The sequence below is a fragment of the Cyprinus carpio genome, chromosome B25 (assembly GCF_018340385.1).
Source record: "Cyprinus carpio isolate SPL01 chromosome B25, ASM1834038v1, whole genome shotgun sequence".
NCBI lineage: Eukaryota > Metazoa > Chordata > Actinopteri > Cypriniformes > Cyprinidae > Cyprinus > Cyprinus carpio.
Window position 1 is genome coordinate 17,557,409 of NC_056621.1, and position 22,500 is coordinate 17,579,908.

Consider the following 22,500-nt stretch of genomic DNA (forward strand, 5'->3'; position numbering starts at 1 on the left):
CTGACGATTCAAATGCGAGTTTTGAGCAGTGTAGAGTAGCTAGCGTTTGTTGTTTCTCCGATCACAATGCAGACATGGTTTTATGTTTACACAGTGCGATACACAACTTGTAAAAAGACAGTATAAGTCATTATAATCAGTAATTATGTCCCCACTGGATGCAACAAATGCCTCGTTTGTAATTGGTTTTATTGGTTTTGTCTCGTTGCGCCGGGAGACGGCATCACAGTACAGTAAGGGGCGTAACATTTCTGTCACATGCTTGAGGTATTCGGCCAATCACAACGCACTGGATAGCTGGCCAATCAAAGCACACCTCGCTTTTCAGAAGGAAGAGTTTTGTAAAAATCTAAGTGTTTCAGAAAGGCAGAGCATAGAGGATCAACAATAATGTACATTATGTGGATAATAATGTGTTTATTGAACCTTAAAGGATTCACCCAAAAATGAAAATTAGCCCATAAATTACTCACTCTCAAGTCATCCTAGGTGTATATGACTTTCTTCTTACAGACGAATCTAGTCAGAGTTATATTAAAAATTGTCTTTGATCTTTCATTTACATTTATGCATTTAGCAGACACTTTTATCCAAAGCGACTTACAGTGCATTCAGGCTAACTTTTTTACCTAACATGTGTTCCCTGGGAATCAACCCACAACCTTTTGCACTGTTAACACAATGCTCTACCACTGAGCCACAGGAGCTTTCAAGCTATTTAATGGCACACAGCGGGTGTTGCAGTGCTTCAGTCCAAAAGAAGTTAAATAAAAAACACCCATCCATAATAATAACTGTCTCACATGGCTCCGGGGGGTGAACAAAGGCCTCCTGTAGCGAATTGTTGCATTTTTGTAAGAAAAATATCCATATTCTAAATTAAATAATCACTTCAATCTAGCTTGTGCCAACAGTTGTACATGGAAGCAGATCCAGGAGCATGACGTAAGAGGTCAGTGCTGTGCATGCGCCGGTGAGTCACGTGAACATCAACGTTTGTTAACAGGAGCAAAGGAAGGAAAATCAGTCGCGTCTTGGCTTATATTGAAATCCTCCAACATTCTTCTTTACAAATCCTTGTTTTGTACTTCTAATTCGTGACTGTTGTTATATTTTGATCTCTCTGCTGCATTTCCGTGTTTGTTACTTTTGAGAGACGCATGCGTAAAGCTGACCTCATACGACATCCGCCCGGAACTGCTTCCATCTACAACAGTGAGCGCAAGCTAGATTAAACTGATTATTACATTTTAAACATGGTTGTTTTTCTTACAAAAAACGCATCAATTTGCTACAGGAGGCCTTTGTCCACCCCCCAGAAATGTGAGAGACACTTTTTTTTTTTATAGATGGGCGCTTTTTATTTCACCTCTTTTGGACTGATGCATGCAACACCCACTGAGTGACATTAAACAGCTTGAAAGATCAAAGACAATTTTTAATATAACTATGACTGGATTCATCTGAAAGAAGAAAGTCATATACACCTAGGATGCCTTGAGGGTGAGCAATTTATGGGCAAATTTTCATTTTTGGGTGAACTAACCCTTTAAACCGCATAAACACATTGCATTACACCAAATAAACCAAATAATGTTCTTTTTAGCAACATCATATGACCCCTTTAATGCTAACTACTGTATATGCCTAAAAAAAGTCATCAGACTTCATGCTTTAAAGCCTCTTAACAAGGCTTTGTCAAGTCAACATTAAAGTCTTTCCTGTTCCAGTTAATATTTATAATATCAAACGTTCCAAATTTATCCACCATCTTAAAATATCTTTGAAAAACAGTCACTGCAACATTTCATGTAATTTTTGTCAAATTAAAACCTTTGCTTTATTTTTTTACATTGTCTCTCATTTTAGCTTCATTGTACTTATTTTGACATACATTTGACATTGATTTTGGATGTATTGATGCTGTCTCAACAGCCATTTTAGGGCTGTTTACTCTTCAGGACCAGTTCAAACAGCTTACTTTTTATTTCTTATAATAATGCTGTTGTATTTTTGAACGTGTCATGTTTGCATATAACATTCACCTCATGCTTTAATTGTTCTACTGACAACAGGTTTCCTCTTTAAATTTATCCGCTGACCTGCGGCATTTTACTTCACTGAAATACATAATTAGACTTGCTGTCCAGACCACATCTGCTAATATGCATGCTTGGGTATAGCATGTAAATATGAATAATAAGTAAACACACAACCAGTTTTTCTACTTTATGATCCAAATGCACTGATCTGGCCTTAAAAGCTGTGCCTGAATGTGAAAGTCACTTCCCATTATCATATATTCTCACTAAATATTATCATACAATGATGAAATAAATTAGGAAATGAAATAAAATACTTAAATACATTTGAATATATCAATTCTAAAAATAAAATTATGTGTAAATAAGTGTCATTTATTTTTGAAGACTTGGTCCTAAATAATGATTTTGCATAATATCATAAACATGTTTCTGATAAGATTAAGCATGCAAAAAATAAATAAATAAAACAAAAGAAATAAATACAAGCACTGCTCCTCCTCCTGTGCACAAATGTATGTAATATGATTTAACATGATGCATAGGCACATTAATTTATCGAGACATGCACAGGGTCATTTCCATTTCCTCTCCTCCCATCATCTCTCTTCTTTCCATTCATATCTCTCTTTTAATCATCCATTCTGTGAAAATGGCTCATGGCCCACAGTGCCTTGCCTCTCATCCTCTCCTCTGCCTTTTTTCCCTCCTTTCTCCAGCCCTCAACTCACCTCCTCTCCCTTGTTGAGTAATTATTGAGAAAGTAGCATGTGTCTGACACGGTCGCTGTGGCAACGGCGGTCAGGAACCCGGTCATGAGCCCATTCAGACCGTGAATGAGAGGGGGGCAGGATAGAGAAAACAGCAGGATGTCTCTCTCTCTCTCACACACACTGTATTTCCCAGTCCTCTCTCACACATAAACACATGCAAAAATGCATGTAGCCGCAGCAAACACATGCAATATTTATCATTATATTCTTCCATTGAATGACTTGTATGAATCATTGTATGGCTTGTGCATTTTATATTAGTGAATACTGTATAAACAAGCTAAATTAGGGATGCTTGTTTCCATCGTGGGATAAAAAATGGTAATTTCGACTTTAAATCTCAAAATTCTGTTTTTTTTCCCCCTGCAATTCTGACTTTATATCTCACAATTTTAACAAAAATCAGAAAAAAATCAGAAAAAAAGCCAAAATTGTTATATAAAGTCAAAATCGTGAGAAAAAATTTCAGATCTGCGAGAAGTCAGAAATTCAAGAAAAGAGACCATTGTGAGAGAAAATCAGAATCGCGAGGTATAAAGTCAAAATTGCGAGATATGAAGTCAGATACTCAAGAAATTAGAATTGTGAGAGAAAGTCAAAATTGTGAGATATAAAGTTGGAAAGTCAAGATAAAAAGACATAATTGCAAGACAATGTCTCAATTGTGAGAAAAAAGTCTGAATTAAATGTTAACTCACAAATTCAAGGTATAAAATCGCAATTCTGAGAAGAAAAGAGGAAATTCTAAGATATAAAGTCAGAATTGTGAGAAGGAAACTAAGAATTATGCCCATAATTAACTTTTATTTATTATTTTTTTATTCAGTGGCAAAAAAATCTAAATTGTGGGATGTAAACTAAGAATTTAGAGAAAAAGCCAGAATTCTGAATTAATATCAGATCCCCACCCCCCCTCCCCACTGCAAGAAAATTAGACAGATAAAAACCTGCAATTAATTTTTTTTTTTTATCTTATGGCAGAAACAAGCTTCTGTATGAAACCACAAAAGACCAAAAATATTCCTTAATATTATAATTATAAAAGTTAATATTAATTATAATGAATTGTTTGGTTTTTGTTTAAAAAACTTGAAATGTCAGTAAATGGAAATACAAAATACATACATTTAAGATGAATTCTCTGAAAACAAACCTTACTATTATATTATATGCAATTATACATGCTTAGAATGTTTTAAAAATGTTTTTGATATTGATTAAAATAGTGTTTATGATTAAAAATAGGATTTTATCAATGTATTTTAACACAGAGATGACAAACAAACAAACAGACAAACAAACAAAAACATCTTTAGTATATCTCTGTGCCCTAACCAGACGTGACACATCAGTGGCGTGTTTTTGCGTCCTTAAAAAACACCATGATTGTGTATTTTTATAAACAATTTCAGCTACTGGCAACATCTAAAAGACTAAAACGACAGCAAAGTGCTCCCGTTTGAATCATTTATAGTGATGCATTATTTAACAGTTGTGAGTGAAAGTTATTGTGACCCAAAGTGAGGCATTGTCAGAAGGAAAATGATGAAATAGCATCATGTAGATGTGTTTTAACAGTAGTAAGAGCATCACTGATGGTGCACTGTGTGGTGATAGCATGATGGTTGAAGATCTGGGCCACCAATGCAAAATGCAAAGAATTGCTGAGGTCTTGGCACTGAGATATCAAAAATTGTGCCATCAAGCGAGGCATTTAACCTCAGATTGCTTGAAGCAACTGTCAGAATGAAGAATGGATGTCTGTATCGCAAACACAAGACAAAGGAGGAGAGAGTGTCTACATAACCTGCGGTAAAAAAAGCTTTCTGTGCCTCTGATGTATTTAATGCTCACTAGCAAGCACGGAAGATTTTATTTCATGTATAATAAAGAGAAGTCAAATTAATTATGCTCCCTTATCAGAAACCTTGTTGTAGCCGAACTCTACGGCAGCAGAATCCTTTACAGAGCTTGCACTTTAAAAATAATCTGTGAATAAATAAACTTAAATAAATACATTTTAATTCAATACTGAAAACATATAAATGAAAGAGTTCGGGACTGATTTACCCAATATTTTTGTGTGCTATGTATGTTTATGCTTATTGTAGCATTAGCTTGAAATCAGCTGTGACTCGATTCTCACTTCGAGCACCATTCGTGTTGCTGCCTATAGAGTGTTCCAAATCAGTCACTTATGAGGTTTTTAGCTCTGTTCCTAAAGCTAGTGAGCTGTCAGCAACTCCACATGTAATAAAAATAGCGCTGCTCGTGTGAAATGCAACAGAAACCTGACTAACACCTCCTAACAGAGTTAAATTCAGTACAGATTGACATTAGCATCTTGCTAAGCTAACATGATACTTTTTTAAATGCAATCAGTACATAGTAGCCTACTCACAAACACTGCATGAATGCTTAATTGCACCAATTGCACACTTTTAGTGTACCTCAAATCTTAAAAATCTGTATTTACAGATAATATTAATGTAGCAAAAGGCCACTTAAGTGCACTTAAAGTTAACTTTTATGACTGTTTTTAAAATACTTAAAAATTGCAATTTGTTTTATTGTTAAATGACACGTTTTACTTTAAAGTACATTTAAAATCATTGTTTTAATAATCTTTTATTGTGATTTAATGTGTCATTTTGATGTGTTGATTAACACACTAAAGCTGTGCATGTAAAGTACTTGACTATAAACTGTAGTGTGTTATTCAATATTACATTTAAAGTTAATACTGTATATTTATATAAATATATTAGTATGTATAGCATTTATATATATATATATATATATATATATATATATATATATATATATATATATATATATACATACTAAACTGCACAGTGACACAGTGACTTGACACAGTGTCTTAATACACGTCCATCTAGTGCATGTTTACATAGAAAAAAAAGTAGTGCAATGCAATGGAAAAATGCGTTCTGCTATCAATTCTATAGAAAACTAGTGCTGTCAAACGATTAATCGCGATTAATCGCATCCATAATAAAGTTTTAGTTTACATAATATAGATTGTGTACTGTGTATATTTATTATGTATATATAAAGGCAAATACATGTACAGTATGTATATATTTAAGAAAAATATGTTATGTTTATATATAAAATATATTTATATATACTATAAAATATGATAATATAAATGTATATACATGTAAATATTCTCAAAATATATACTGAATGTGTGTGTATTTATATATACATAAATAAACACAGTACACATATGTATTGTAAACAAAAACTTTTATTTTGGATGCGATTAATCGCCATTAATAGTTTGACAGCACTAAAAGAAAGTAAAAATGAGATACAGAAAATAAAGAATGCAATAGACATCCACTGTCATTTCGTTATGTCTAGCCCAAAACTTGACCAACATATTCTTCAGGATGTCTTTAAGAATGCTTGAATAATATTTTATGATAATTCTTGCCAAGATTGAGTTTAAAATTCAACCCGCTAAAACAATATCAGATATTTATTTATTTAAAAAAAACCTTCATACCAACTTCAATGGAGATGGTCAAAGGTCTGTTGTTGCCACAAGCAAGCTAGCCATCATAAATTTACACACTGTACCACACCTGTATGCAATGCTATCGGTTTATAAAAGTTTAATTGTATGTGACCCTGAAATAAGACAATCACCCACAACCCTCTAGCAAACCTACAGAAGAATATCTCAAACAGCAAAAATGAAGACTTGACCAAGGACAAGCAAAAGAAATTAACCCAATGGAAAAGAGAAGGAAAACTTGAAGTAGGCAGTACAAGGAGGACTACTCTTCTTCACAGTTTTCTGAAAGGAGGAATTGGCAAATTGTTCACCAAGGTCATCTAAGAGACTGACACGAGGCACTTCTGCCAAGAAGTGATTTCTCCCAAAGGAAACCAGCTATTGAAGTTCCAGGAGTAGTTATTTTTCCCACAAGAGAGTCACTGTATTTTCTGAATTTATTTGGTTGAATAGGTGATTACAAAGAATAATAGTTATTTATTTGATAAGATTGGATTAGATCATTCTGAGTGTTAATGTGACTGTTAAAATAAAGACTTCTTAAGAAGTCAGCCAAAATAGGGAGAGTAAATCGTGTAGTAAACAAAAAAAAAAAAGACAAAAGAGTCTGACAACCTCAGACATCTCTGCTCTCAGGACTAACTCATCATTTCCACCAATTTTGACAGGTAAGTTGTTTGCTAGAGGGATACCGGGAAATTGTCAAGAAAAACACAAAACGAGAGAGTGCCCACAGATAAACACATTGCGAGTTTGAGGTGTGTGTATCGTAAATGATGGGGGCTGTTATGACCTTGTGGGTTTGTGGCAGACAAATGGGTCCACAGCTGGGGCAGAGGTGCGTTGGCCTAGAGGTGGCCTAGTTTCGTCTACAGCTGAGAGGAGCTGAGACACTGGAATCTTCTTTGTTGCCTGAGGTGAAGTCAAGAGGTAACTGTAAAATTCAGAGAGTTCATTCAGAAGTCGCTGGTGTAGTGGAAGGTGCTGTCGAGTCGATCTTCAGAGTACATCCCAGGAATGTACCAGGCTGCTACAATCAGCATTTGAGAGGAACTGGAAGACTGGCATATCCTTTGTTGCCCAAGGTAGAGTCAAGAAGCAACTCTTGGAATTCATTGAGACGAATCTGGAATAGTGGAGTGTGCTGTTTAGCCAGTCTTTTGAGTCCATTCAAATGTGAACTTATTAATAGGTTATACACTTGCAAACATCCTCCTAATGTGTCCAATTAGGTCAGGTGAAGATGAAACTTCCTTAAAATGGATTTTGCATGTCCTTAAACAATATTTTGTTTACAAGGCATTGGGCATCTACAATGAGTGCTTACAAGAAACTGGGAGATCGGCGTCTCCACTCTAGCCTTAGGTGGAGTCACTAGGTAACTGTGAAATTCTGAGATTCCATTCAAAAGGTACACTCCATTCACACTTGTACACTCCAAAGAAATGTGGCTGGCCAGTAAGAGTCAGGTGAACCTGACTCCAGCCCAATATACAGGACTTCCTTAAATTACTCAAATCCCTAGAAATAAAGTTGTGTTGCAGGGTACAGTCAGGCAACAATGAGCCTCAGGTGGAGTCAAGAGGTAACTGTGAGTCCCTGAGACTCATTTAGAAATTCCTGGAATAATGGAAAGAGCAAGTCCAGTGTTTACCAATCTTGTTCCTAGAGGCACACCAACAGTACACATTTTCGAACTCATCCTAAACAAACACACTTGATTTAACTAGTAGCTTGTTATTTTAAGACCTTGGACCAGTTGCATAAATGTAATCACTATGTTAAGACTGTGTCTTACGAACTAGTTTGACCAACTAGTAATTAGCCAAGAGGTAATCTGATTTACCTGACTTATTCTCTCTTTTCATAACTGACAAAACTGAAAAAAGGGATGACTAACTTTTTAAGACAAGTCTAGTGGTTTTAGCAACCAGCCCCTGGGCTATATCTTAAATTGCATGATTGCCTATTATGTAGTAGGCGAAAATAAGTACGTGACCAAAGTAGTATGTCAGAAATCACAGTACTCATGAAGAGTATAGGCAAAAAGTATCTGAATGACCTACTACTTCCAGTATGGTTCTGAAGTGTGTGTACAATGTACACTTTACTATCCCATGTGGCCACAGGAGAGGATTTATGAATGGCAGTGACGCAACGCAACTGATGCTTATAGGTCATGTGACAACGTGGCGTATTGGGTACATTGGCGTGCATTCATACCTCACACACTCTTACTATATAGAACATATTTTTCTGTGATTGCGAAAAAGTATGTGATTTTGGATGCAGCACTCAAATGCATGGGCCAGACAAGGGAACAGGGTTGGAAAACACTGGAGTAGTTGATCTTCAAGGTAAATCTATCTGCACAGTAGATACTGGTAAAAGGTCCATTGTCTTCTCTTACATTCATCAGCACAGGTGGCGAGAACTAATAGGTTTAAAGAGCTTCTTCATTTTAGATTCAATGATGCTTCTTTTGGGTGTTCCAACCCTCTCAAAACATTGTCTTCATCTGAGAGTTCTGTGAGGAGCAGGTGGGAATGGTACCATCATGAAGATGAGTGATGTCTTTCTAGAGTGCTTGTGGGGTTTGTTATACTATCTGTGGACTTGTGACAGACACAGGTGTGACATACGTGATTGTGAGTTTCTGGGTGGCCCACTTAAGCTTATGTCTTTGAGAAAGATGGGAAAGAAAAGTAAACTCTTAAGGCCTGTTCACACCAAGGACGATAACTATAAAGATAACGATAAAGATATAGTTCTAAAAACCATTCTCAATATTAAAGATTAGTAGGGTCCACACCACAATTATAATGATAAAGGCACAGAGAAACAATATCGTTGGAAACTCTTCCAATTGATGAACGATACAAACACTGACATTCAATCAGAAACCATCCTGCTATAACAAGCTCAAGAATTTTAAGCGACAGACACATGTATGCTTAAAATAAACAGATGATATTGTCCGCTGGTGTTGAATTTGATAGGCTACATTTTTGACTGTACACATACACTAGCTTGAATGAAGTATACTTTTGCCTTTATACCATTTGCACTGTAAACCTTACCTTAACCTTTATTCCACCGATGCCGTTCGGCGCAGAGGGCAACAAGCGTTCTCTAACGGTGACGACTTCGGCATCATCCCATGGAATGTTGACTGTCGGCAGGTCATCTATAAAAGTCCTTCGCCATGTAATTTTCGGTCATCCTTGTTTTTATTTGCCGTGTGCATGCCGCCAGAATAACGGCATCCATTGATCTTGCGGAGGCATCGCAGACATTGGAGATGGAAAATTCCAACTTTCGAGTGACAGCGTCTGTCATCTTCCAAGTTTCGCTGTCAGCACAACGATCGTGGCTCAGGAACCACAATTTAATCTGCAGGGAGAAGAAATTCCAGATTGGGCAAGTTATTGGAACATGGCAGATGCCTCGCCAATATGGCAGATGCTATCTCACTCTGCGTCCCTGTCTAAGGAGATGATGCTACCAAGATAAGTGAAAATCGCCACTTCCTCCACCTGTTGTCCACTGATGGTAACTGGGACTTGTTATACCCAAGTTTCCAAGTTTGACAGGCCATAAACTTTAAACATGGTAAAGGAAAGTTATGTTTATTTATATATATAAATAACCGTTTATTTACTGGTTTATTACTTATGCATATTGTATGTATTTTGCTTAGCGAAAACTGCTTTTATTTGCCCAAAACTTCAGAATCATCAGCAAGCCAACAATGTTGACCAGTGAATCATTGTCTATGTTGCTGGCTATCTAGTTTAGTAAATGTAAAGCATAGCTATGTTTACATGGTTGTCCCCGAATAATTTTATTCAAAATCCTTTGGAAAATTGTCTGTCAATGTTCAGTATATTTTGGCTGTAATAACATTTTCCCATAAAATAGGCAAGAATGAACTTGGTGTCCTCCATGGTTCCTATTCGTTCAAAGCACATCAATGCAACAAATTCTTAAGAAATGAGAAGTGGGAAAATTCCCATAGCAATGCAAAGACAGCACAACACGGCTCCTACATCTCTATATGTGACCCTGGACTACAAAACCAATCTTAAGTTGCTGGGGTATATTTTTAGGCAATAGCCAAAAATACACTGTATGTGTCAAAATTATTGATTTTTAATTTATTTTTTTGCCAAAAATCATTAGGATATTAAGTAAAGCTCATGTTCCATGGGGATATTTTTTTAAATTTCCTACTGTAAATATATTAAAACTTAATTTTTGATTAGTAATATGTATTGCTAAGAACTTCATCTGGGCAACTTTAAAGGCGATTTTCTCAATATTTAGATTTTTTTGCACCCTCAGATTCCAGATTTTCAAATAGTTGTATCTCAGCCAAATACTCAACTCATGGGACAACTCAGTCCTATCCTAACAAACCATACATCAATGGAAAGCTTATTTATTCAGCTTTCAGATGATGTATAAATCTCAATTTCAAAAAATTGACCCTTATGACTGGTTTTGTGGTCCAGGGTCACATATACATTCACACGGACATCTTCACTTTTTTATTGACTGATAACCAATGAATGGCTGATCTTAATATTCTACAAAAGCAATAAAAGAACATGTCCTTAAGATTGCTCTTGATTATATGTTTTGAACTTTTTTAGTTGGGTGCATTGTACTATCAGTCAGACAGCAGTTTTCCTGTCTAAGTTCTTGGCCAGAATAGGCTGCAAGGTGAACTGCACTATACTGTATGTCAGCTAGATCTGCAAGAAACAGCTATTCTACATCGAAGTGCTGAGTGATTTATGAATACAATCCACTGCTGAGGATATTGTCAGACGGTGCATTTGTATCAACACATCACTAATTTTTTGTAATTTTTCATCATCTTTCACTGCAACGTGCCGCCAATTTCCTCCTCTTTTACTTTTTTTTGTTTTATCTTCATTTTCTCGTTCTTTTACTGGAAGTGTCTATGTGACAAGAAGCAGAGGCCTATCTTTACCCTGTCACTCTTTATAACAGTTAAAAGATAGCCACAGTTTGGCTTCAGGCCAGCATATAGCGCAAAGAGACAGAACTGCTATTCTCGCTAACCGCTAGCTGACAGCCGAGGAAGTGTCAAACCACAGGAAGTGACATGTAAAAACTTAAAAACACTGTCGTTTTCCAACACAGGTTAGTAGACATTACTGATGCATGCTTGAAACAAAGGATCTTTCTTGAAAAAAAAAACAAGCTAGCCAGATAGTTATATACTTTCTCATCTTTTCATATATTTCACTTAATCTGAAAGCCTTGATGGCTTAAATACATCATCTTGGGCTAAGATAAATGACGTCTTTAACTCTCACCCTGTCAATGACAGATGGTGCAAGATTTAAGTAATTTTAACCACCACGGTTTGTACTTCATGCTTTGGGTTGTCTTCTGTCTCTTTGTAGTTTAGAATAATTTTTGTACCAGTTTTAATGTTGGTCGAAACAAAAAAATTGTTTGACTGGTTAGCATGGCCCTGTTAGACATGCTGGTATATGTCGGAACATTTTTTTTTCCAAGCAAATATTTTTTATATATTTATATTAGGGCTGTCAGTTGATTAAAATGTTTAATCTAATTAATCGCAAAACAAATTTGACTGTGAAAATACCCACAAAAGATTATTTAAAGCTATTTTTGTGTTAAATGAGAAAGTATCAAGAATACATTACAAATTGTAGCTTTAGAAAGAAATATTTTATTTGATTCAACATAAAATGTATCACACATAAACATTTAGGCTATAGCGGCCTAACATAAACTATGGAACATAAAACAAAATAATTTAAGAAACATCTCAGTATTTTTTGTTCATACAATGAAAGTCATTGTTAACCAAAACAACTTTCTTATTAACAGTCTTCAAAATAAATTTTTCATGTTCACAAAAGAAAGGTTTGAAACAACATGAGGGTGACTAATTGATGACAGAATTTTAATTTTTGGGCGAACTATCCCTTTAAGCAGGTGGCGGTAAATGTCTTTATGAGTCATTCATTCATTCATTCGATTCATTCAGCTTACAAAAAGCAGCCTGCCTTTTCATGAGAAGTCTGGTACGTCGGTTGTCTTGCTCTTTGCTCTGTCTAAGAAAAGGCTTGTGACCATTAATTACAGTACATCCATTAAGAAACCCAGCATGAAAAGAACATCTTCAGATCACTCATAAAACATAAACACACACAAAAGCAGGCAAATGAAGAAACAAAACAAAGACATCGGTTACAGGTAACCAGATAGATGGATAGGCAGTTACATCTTCACTCCAGTGGCTTCCAATACAGCAATGCTTTTTCCTTCATTTAAAACAGGAAGAGGAGAGATGTAGACCCATTTGTACAGGCAGATAAATCAATCACAGACATCTGCAAAGAACAGAGGGATTATTGATGTCTGATTTTTAAATGTCAAATGCTTAGTCATGAATCTGTCATTGAACACCACTGATATCACTCCATTAGACAGAGAGAGCTCTCGTACACTCTCCTGTCTATCGCTCACGTTCACTCGCTCTTAGCAGTGTCGGTAAACATGCTTAGCCGAGCACTTTAAAGACAAAATCCAGGCAGATGTTATCTAGCTCCTCAAGACATTCAATTACAAGCAGGGATTTTAAGGCCATAAGCTTTAAATACATGGCCTACCATTAGGCGTGTTTAATGATTCCAATTCCAGTTTCCAATTCTGATTCCTCTAATGATTCAGTTCCTTAACACTTTCATTAATGATTATTTTAGTACTTTGGAAGAAGAAATATTTAGAAAATGAAAAAAAAAAAAAAATAGGTTTAAAAAGTTTGGGAATCCTACTACAGTGGTCACTGGTTTACATTGCTCATGCTGTATGTTTTTGATTAACACACACACACAGACACACACAGACACACACACAAAAAAGGAAATGGCTCATAAGAGTCATGCATTCAGAATCGGACTACAGTAGTTGTCCTGTATGTTTTTGATTCACTGAGAAGAATTGGCTTATAAGATTATTTCATTTGGGACTCATTTGCTCTATTTTTCTGATTCATTTAAAAGTAATTCATTTATTAATCTGACTACATTAGTTGTACTGTATATTTTGATTCACTAAGAAGAATGAGATGATAAGATTCATTCATTCGGGAATTGGACTATAATAGTGTAAGAGGGGCTGTTGACCATAGGAGGAAACTTCCGTCTCTTGAAAATGGGTCCGTTGAAATAATGCAGGCATACACATAAACTGGAACTTTACTGTCTTTTATTTGACAGAGCTCAGGATTGAATTTTAACTCACAGCTCGCATTACAGGCTTTTCTCTCTTGACACACTTCCCTCGAATGCCCCGTTTCACTTGACAACCAGTGCGCATGTCCTCGCGCCAATTCACTGCGCATGTCATCGCGCCAACCTGTCCCTCACGTCACATACTTAAACCAATCAGATTATCCTACTTGTATAACAATTTACACATAATATAAATAATCAAAATAAATCTCACATTTTTCCCCCCTTAGCAAAAGAAATGTCCTCATTTCAAATATACCAAAAACAAATAAATCTCACATTTTAAAATGTCACAGTTAACATAAGAGATATAACATGCCATAACACAATGTCAAACAGTTTTCAACCATTGTACAAAAATGTTATCACCTTGTATTTCTGCCCTTTTATTTTCTTTTCTTTTTTAAACCTCCTCTCCCTCACAGATCTTTGGGCAGACAAAGAAATTACATACTGTGAAAATGCAAGTGTTCGTACATTGTAAAACAGCAAACCTCAAACCAATAACAAAAGTACAATTTATGCCCAATTTTTATTCATTCATTTATTTTAACACGAAAACTTCCTAGGCCTTTTAATAACACGCCCTGAACGAGTGACTACACATTTTGACAAAGGTTCCCCACCTACTGAGGAGGTATGTTCAACCAACTGAGGTGGCTGCTGCACAGCATGAGGAACTTGCGCTATGCAACCTGAAGGTCTACATACATGAGGAACAGAAGAGAGTACAGGAGCCTCCTTTTCACCAACCCACAGCCCTCCTGATGACAAAGGGATTGACCCAGATAAAGCTGTGTAAAATGGTTTCAACTCCTGAACACTTTCGTCCTTATCTTGACCATCCCATGTAGCAGTAGGTGCTGGTTCTTTCAACTTAGACCTGTAGGGCTTCAAACGTTCATAGTGAACTACCTTAGGTTCTGCCTTTACATTTCTCACATTCAGCACTGTGTAAATAATACCTGCCATGTCCACCGTAAGCACCCGATATGGTCCTGTCCATTTTGGCTCAAGTTTCTTTCTCTGTGTGGTTGGATCATTCATCCACACCAGATCACCCACTTTAAAGGGTCTAAATTTCTCATACCTATTAAAGTAGTACTCACGCTTAAGTGTCTGATCTGCACTAGTGTTAAGCACTTCTCGAAACACAGTTTCCATACGTTTGACTAGAGCTGAACCATAAGTCTGCGGAGTGTTCACGGCTCCATCTGATGGAGAATCAAGGTACATGTGTGCCGGTAAACGAGGTTCACGACCATGGGCCAAGAAGAACGGCGAGTACCCGGTACTAGAATGAGGTGTAGCATTAAATGACAGTACAACTGCAGATAAGTACTGGTCCCATTCACCACCACTATGAAAAAAGAACCTTCGCTAACTGATCCTTCAATGTTCTATTGAACCGTTCTACCATTCCGTTACCACGAGGGTGGTAAGGTGTAGTTCTCTTTTTACAAATGTTTAATCTCTTACAGATGTCCTGCAAAATCTCTGACTCATACTGACGTCCCTGATCAGAGAACAATTCCTCTGGAACACCGTGTTCAGGTATGTACTGGTCACACAACAACCGTGCCACTGTACCGGCTGTTTGGTCTACCATAGGATATGCGTTGACGTATTTCGTAAAGTGATCTTGCACCACCAACACATACCTATTACCGCAGGAAGTGACAGGCAGTTCTGTGATATCAGTACACACAAACTGAAAAGGCCGTACAGTACTAATAGACTGAAGAGGTGCCCTTCGCTGAGGAACAGGCTTTTTCCGAGATTCACAAGCTTCACACGACTCACAATGCTGTTCAATGGCACTTCTCATTCCTGGCCAAAAACACAAACTCTGAGCTCTCTTCAGTGTACGTTCAGCACTGTAGTGTCCAGAACAGGGATCACCATGCAAATAGTGTAATGTGTCCCTGAATAAGAACATCAGGAATGACCACCTGATAAGTTTGAGGTTTACCTGGAGCACTATAGGCTGTACGACACAAGACTCCACCCTTCAATACCATACGGGGAACCTGCCACCAAAGTTGTCTCAATTTCCCCTTTACTTGTCTAAGATTAGGCCTCTTATGATTTTCAACCCAACTAGATACCTGTGAGAGCAAAGCATCTGTTTTCTGATAGTATGTGATGTCCTTTTCCTCCTCACCCAAAGAGGTACACAGCATCTGCACAGTAGACTCAGACAAACCGTCATCGATTTCACATTCGGTCAGACAAATCTCCACCTTAGGCTGAATTTCTGTACCATTTACACCAACAAAATCATCAGTCTGAGAAGTGAGAGGCAAGTCATCTGTTTGAATAGATACTGTCTGTGTGAGAGGTGTCGGAGTCGTGGATGAATCCACAGTAATACGAGACATGGCATCCGCATTAGTGTGGCTCTTGCCATCTTTGTGGATGATCACCCATTCATAGGGATCAAGCTCCATAGCCCACCGACCTCTACGTCCCGTAGGATCAATATCAAAGTTCAATTTTCTCAGGCCAACAAGAGGTTTGTGATCGGTGACAATTGTAAAAGGGCTGTTACTCAAGTAATGACGGAAATGTCTGAATGACCAAACAATTGCCCACAGTTCTTTGTCGTAAGTGGACCATTTTCGTTCAGTCGAGGTAAGTACGTGACTAGCGTATGCAACAACTCGCTCTTTCCCATCTTGAGTTTGAGACAGGACAGCACCAATAGCTATATTAGACGCATCTGTACTCAATGTAAACGGCTGATCAAAATGAGGGAATGCCATGATAAGCGGAGATGTCAGAGCATCTTTTAGTTGCTGAAAGGCTACTGAACACTCATCGGTCCACTCAAAACGCACATCTTTGTGGGTTAGTCTGTGTAAAGATTGAGCTTTAAAGGCATAGTCTCGCACGAAACGCCTATAATAGCTACACAAGCCCAAAAATGCTCGCACCTCAGTAGCTGATTTTGGAGTTGGCCAATCTCTTACTTTCTCACTATGAGCTGGATCAAGAGACAGCCCATCCTTTGAGACAACATGACCCATGTACGTTACAGATGGCTCGCAAAAAATGACACTTCGCGGGGTTAAGCTTGAGACCTGCTTCCCTGAACCTGGTCAAAATGTCTGTGAGGTTTTTCATGTGATCCTCAAAATCTTTACCCATACAAATGATGTCATCCAAATAAATGACACACTTTGTCCAATGCAGCCCTCTAAGGACTAACTCCATTAGCCTTTGAAACGTGGGCGGACTATTTTTCAGGCCCATAGGCATCACTTTGAAATGATACAGGCCATCCCCTGTGGTAAAGGCCGTCTTTTTCCTGTCATTTGGATCCAATTCTACCTGCCAATAACCCGAAGACATGTCCATGGTAGAAAAAAATACTGAGACCCTGACAAAGCATCAAGACTATCGTCTATTCGAGGTAGCGGGTGTGCATCAGTAATGGTTACAGAATTCAATTTGCGATAGTCAACGCAATCATCTGTAGGTATTGTCTTTCTTTTTCTCACCATTACTACAGGACTTGACCAAGGACTATCACTATCCTCTAGTATATCTTGTGCTTTGAGTTTTTCTACCTGACGGTGAATTTCTGCCTTGAGAGCAGGAGAAGTCCTGTAGGCTCGCTGGGAAATTGGAGTATCATCTATGGCCCTGATTTTGTGGGTAACCAAGCTGGTTCTACCGTAGTCCTGATCATGCTGACTGAAAACATCGGAAAAAGAGATTAGCAAATCTGTCAGATTCTTATGCTGTGTCACAGATAGCTCAGTATTAGAGAGATCTGGAAGTACATGTGTCTTGGGCATTGACACTTGACTTGACACAAACACATTTTCTGCATTTACATTGTTCACGTTTTTCTCAATGATCACAAAACCCATCCTGATCGCTCTCAGAAATGAAATGGAAAGTACCAATTGGAGTACCACAGTACAGAGAAATGTCATCTGCAGAGGGATTGACCACCTTCACATAAACTAAACCCCTTATCTGCTTTTGTCACAGTCCATGCAAACCCGATCTTGGAATCTTCGCGATAGTAAGGCTCAAACACACCTGTGTTGCCATTTGGCTGCAAACCTGTGTAAGGTGATGCAAGTTTTGCAGTGATTACAGCCTCTGACAGAGCAGGAACCATCATAGTGGTACACACTGTCACATCTACAAGTTTAAGGGAATGCTTATCTACACCCATAAAGGGTATGGAGTCCTCACCTAGCTGGAAAGACATGTTCTGCATGTTAATCACAATTTTGTGCATAGACAAAAAGTCCCAACCAAGTACAAGTGCTTTTGAGCAATTTCTGATCACTTGAAATGAATGTGACACTGTACGCTTTCCCAAAGTGACATTCGCTGACAATGTACCCACTGAATCTAAAGTGTCACCAGAAATGGATGTTAGAGGTATAAACTGTTTCACCAAAGGTCTTTGACGCAAGGTAGGAGTAGACATTCTCAAATCTTCACTGATAAGCGAAACATCAGCACCAGTATCAATAAATGCATGGACTACTGTGTCTTCGATGACAAGTGCCACATTTTTGTGTCACGGCCTGACCAGAGTCTGAAGTCACATGATGTTCAACAACATTACCAATGGGCCTGGAGTCAGTAGCAGTTGGCAATTGGCCCTCCTTGTCAACTACTGATAGTTTCCCTGGCGCTGATGAACACGTGAAGGAGACTGGAAACGCACATGAGCAGGACTTGGAGACCGATGACTCCGCCGCTTTAAGTAGCCATCTGATGACCTGTCGCCTCGACCATTGTCTGAACCAGAAGCACGATCCAGAGAATCCCGAGCTGTAAGGCGCTGCCCCCATTCAGGTGACATCCTAGGACTTTGATCACGATAGCCCTCATATCTACGTGCTTTGTAATAGTCCCTGTCGCCACTCGTATCTCTATATGATGGTCTACTTCGCTCATGAAAAGAGTCACAGTCAGTATATGAATGTCTGTCATACCTGCGACGTTCAGATGTGCGCCCACGTGAATCGTCTGGGGTAAGACTGCGACGCTGTCGATCCGGTGAAGAAGTGTGTCGGCCAGCATACCTCTGTCTGTTAACCTCTAGCTGAAGTTGATCCACTCTCTCTGTCAAACTTTCCAAGGTCCGTTGAAGTTTCATGAAGTCCCCTGATGTAGCTGAGTGAACTGCAGGAAGAGCTGTAGATATCGTGGAGCAGGGAGAGGTAGGTACAGTCTGTGGAAGAACGTTGAGGGTAGATCCAGGAAAAACTCCTGCTGCCAAAGTAGTCCACTGTTGTGGGTGAGACGGCAGCAGTACCTTGCTGGCTTGGTGTGCCTGTTCAATCTGTAAAGCCAACGCAAGAGCAGCATCCAGTGTATCTACACCTTGTTCATGAATGCGAAGCTGCAGATAAGGTTCAATTCCAGCAACAAACCGTCTGAATTTTTCTCCATTCTTTGCATTAGCCTCATATGTGGGAAAAGCTTCATCCACCAAATGGCTAATTTCTGCTGCGAAAACTTGGAGAGCCTCGCCAGGCAGGCGTGTGCGTGCATTCACATAACTTTGAAATGTGGAGAGATAAACTCGTTTTCCGAAAACAGCTTTCATTTTTTCTTTCACTTGTTTATAGTCTTTCTTAATGTCACTAGGCAAACTGTCCCAGTAGTTAAAAGCAGTACCACCAAGACAAGTTGGCAAAAACTTTGCTAACCTGGCGTTATCAAAATCAGCGCTAGCCTCCACAGTCACTTCAAAGCGCCTGCACCAGTGGAGAAAATCTTCTTTCCCGTCGCCCAAAAAGATAGGCGGAAAATGTCCATTAAAGCGCTGCACTGCATGTGAACTGCTAGCGCCAGGCAAATCGCGTGCTGAGTCTGCTTCACTCATTATAGTTCACAGTTCAGAAGTCTCAGTATCCCACGATAATAAAATGTCCCAAAAAGTCCATTAAATTAAACAATGATTACCCTATAAAGTTCGCGTCGTCCTGTTTCTTTAAAGTTCCGGTCAAACCGACTGTAATCCAGTGATCAGACAAATGCACGAACAAAATCTGTCCACGGTTGAAACACCAAGCAAAATAGACGTCACGGAAAACAGACAGCTGAAATCTTGCGCTCGATATCAGTCTCCAACGTCGTGATGCCACATCCATCGCATTTAATACCCGCCGAAGAGAAAGTTCACTCATGCGCCATGCACGTCGTCCAAACCCGCTGCCAACATAAATGTAAGAGGGGCTGTTGACCATAGGAGGAAACTTCCGTCTCTTGAAAATGGGTCCGTTGAAATAATGCAGGCATACACATAAACTGGAACTTTACTGTCTTTTATTTGACAGAGCTCAGGATTGAATTTTAACTCGCAGGTCGCATTACAGGCTTTTCTCTCTTGACACACTTCCCGCGAATGCCCCGTTCACTTGACAACCAGTGCGCATGTCCTCGCGCCAATTCACTGCGCATGTCATCGCGCCAACCTGTCCCTCACGTCACATACTTAAACCAATCAGATTATCCTACTTGTATAACAATTTACACATAATATAAATAATCAAAATAAATCTCACAATAGTTTTTGATTCTCTTAAAAGAACCAGATCATTCATTCAGGAATTCCGACTAAACTCATTGATCTGTTTTTCATTCATGGAAAAACCAACAAAAAAAGAGTAATTCTTTCAGGAATCACACTATACTAGTTACTATACTATACTAGTCAGAGTATGTTTTTGATTTTCTAAAAAGTGCTAGTCATTAATTTAGGAACCAGACTAAACTCATTGTCCTGTATGCTTTTGATTCAATAAAATGAACCATCTCAAAAGAATCATTCATTAAGGAATAAGACAAAACTTGTTACGTTGTATGTTTCTGATTCACTTAAAAGAGCCAACTCATAAGAGTCATTCATGCAGGAATCGGACTATACTAGTTTCAATGTATGTTTTTGATTCACTAAAAGTAACTGGATCATAAGAGTCATTTATTCAGGAATCGGACCAAACTAGTCTTGCTGTTTGTATTTGACTCACTAAAAAGAAGTGGCTAATAAAAGTTATTGATACACAAATCAGCTGTCCTGTATGCTTCTGATTCACTCAAAAGAATCAACTAATAAGAGTAATTTGTTTGTGAATGCTGCTGCATAGATGAGTCTGCATTAGTGGAAGAATGATCCAGCTCCAGAGCCAGACTCATTTCAGACTCCAGGAAGGCTATTAAACAGCAGCGCATCAGTGAGGCACACCAGCTGCTCTGTTCCCAACAATGAAGTGCCTGACCCCTGCTCCGCCACTTTCTCATGGGTGGGTGATCAAAGCCAGCGACCCCTGCATATCTCCAGCAGTAAAGAGAGGTCAATAGGACCAATAAACAGTCAGAGAACAAAATATCTTCACACCCGATGGATGACTCAATCTACAGAAGACTGAAGGTTACGTGTGAAAATAAACACCACTGAATTTACAGTACATTGCTCTTTCATTGGACACCTTTTAGAGACAGAGAACTCATCAACGTCCAAAATGAAGTCCATAGATTTGGATGTAAATGGTGATGCTTTATAATCCATCATTCCCTGCCGCGTCCTGTGTGTTATTGTCTGAATGGGCCCCGATGCTCCAGAGGTCATGAACTCAGATAATGCGGCCTATTCTGTAGACGTGAAGCCATTCAACCGTAATCTCACAAGTGACTACAGAGAAAGACAGAGAGGACAATATAAGCTGACAGTCCGTGTGGAGTCGCATATCTGCACCCAAGAGGGGAAAAAGACATGAAACGTAATTAGGGAGGGAAAGTGTAGCATTTGGATTGGAAATTATAAACTCATTACTATGAAAGAACAGCATTAAATGGGATTTGTGCAATAACAACATCAATAGCAAAAGCATCACCAGAAAACAATCACACTTTTTTTTCTCAAGCTCTCTTCCCATCTGCTATTGGCCGGTGAAGCAGACAGCGCTGATCCAAACTCACACCAGCGCTGCTTCGTCTGACAGAGGACGAGGCTCAAAGTATGGCCCGGTTTACATCTGGTTTATACCATTACTAACATTGAAAGTGACCCTAAAATATGAAATAAATAAATAAATAAATAATAAAAAGAGTCCTGTAAAACCTATTAGGATTTAAATAGGGAAATAAAACCCAAATACCTATAGTGTCAAAATGTAGAAAACATGTGTATACACTACAGCAATACAGTTCATTTAAAACTCTTTTATGCATTTCATTATTATGTGTTTTATAAAATAAAACAAATTCTATAATCATTAATAAATATTATAATATAGTTTTAATTTATAGAAAAATTAAATATTAATATATTAAATATTTAAATAAATATTAACAAATAATGTATAATAGTACAATTAATGTTTACATATTTTTTTTCCTCATAATAAATTAACTAAAAAAATTGTGTGTGGACATATTTATTAATTCTTTTACAAACTGTAATATAATTATTATATATATATATATATATAAAAAAATTAATAGAAACCAAAAATATGACATTTTATTAATTATAAACACTTTATTAATTTAAAAAATATTTTAAATATAATATTAATAATAAAATATATCATAAAAATATTAATACAAAAAATACATTTATATTGTGTATCATTAACTTTAATAATAACAACAGTAATAATAATAATAAGAAGAAGAAGAACAAACATTGTATTAATTATACAACAATTTTATATTATATAATATAAATTCAATTCAATTTAATATAATTTAAAATATAGAAAAATATATTCTTACAGTCATTTGCAGTGAAACAGATCAGTCTTAAGAATCGACTCTTCAACAGAGACAGAGAGAGAGAGAGAGAGAGAGAGAGA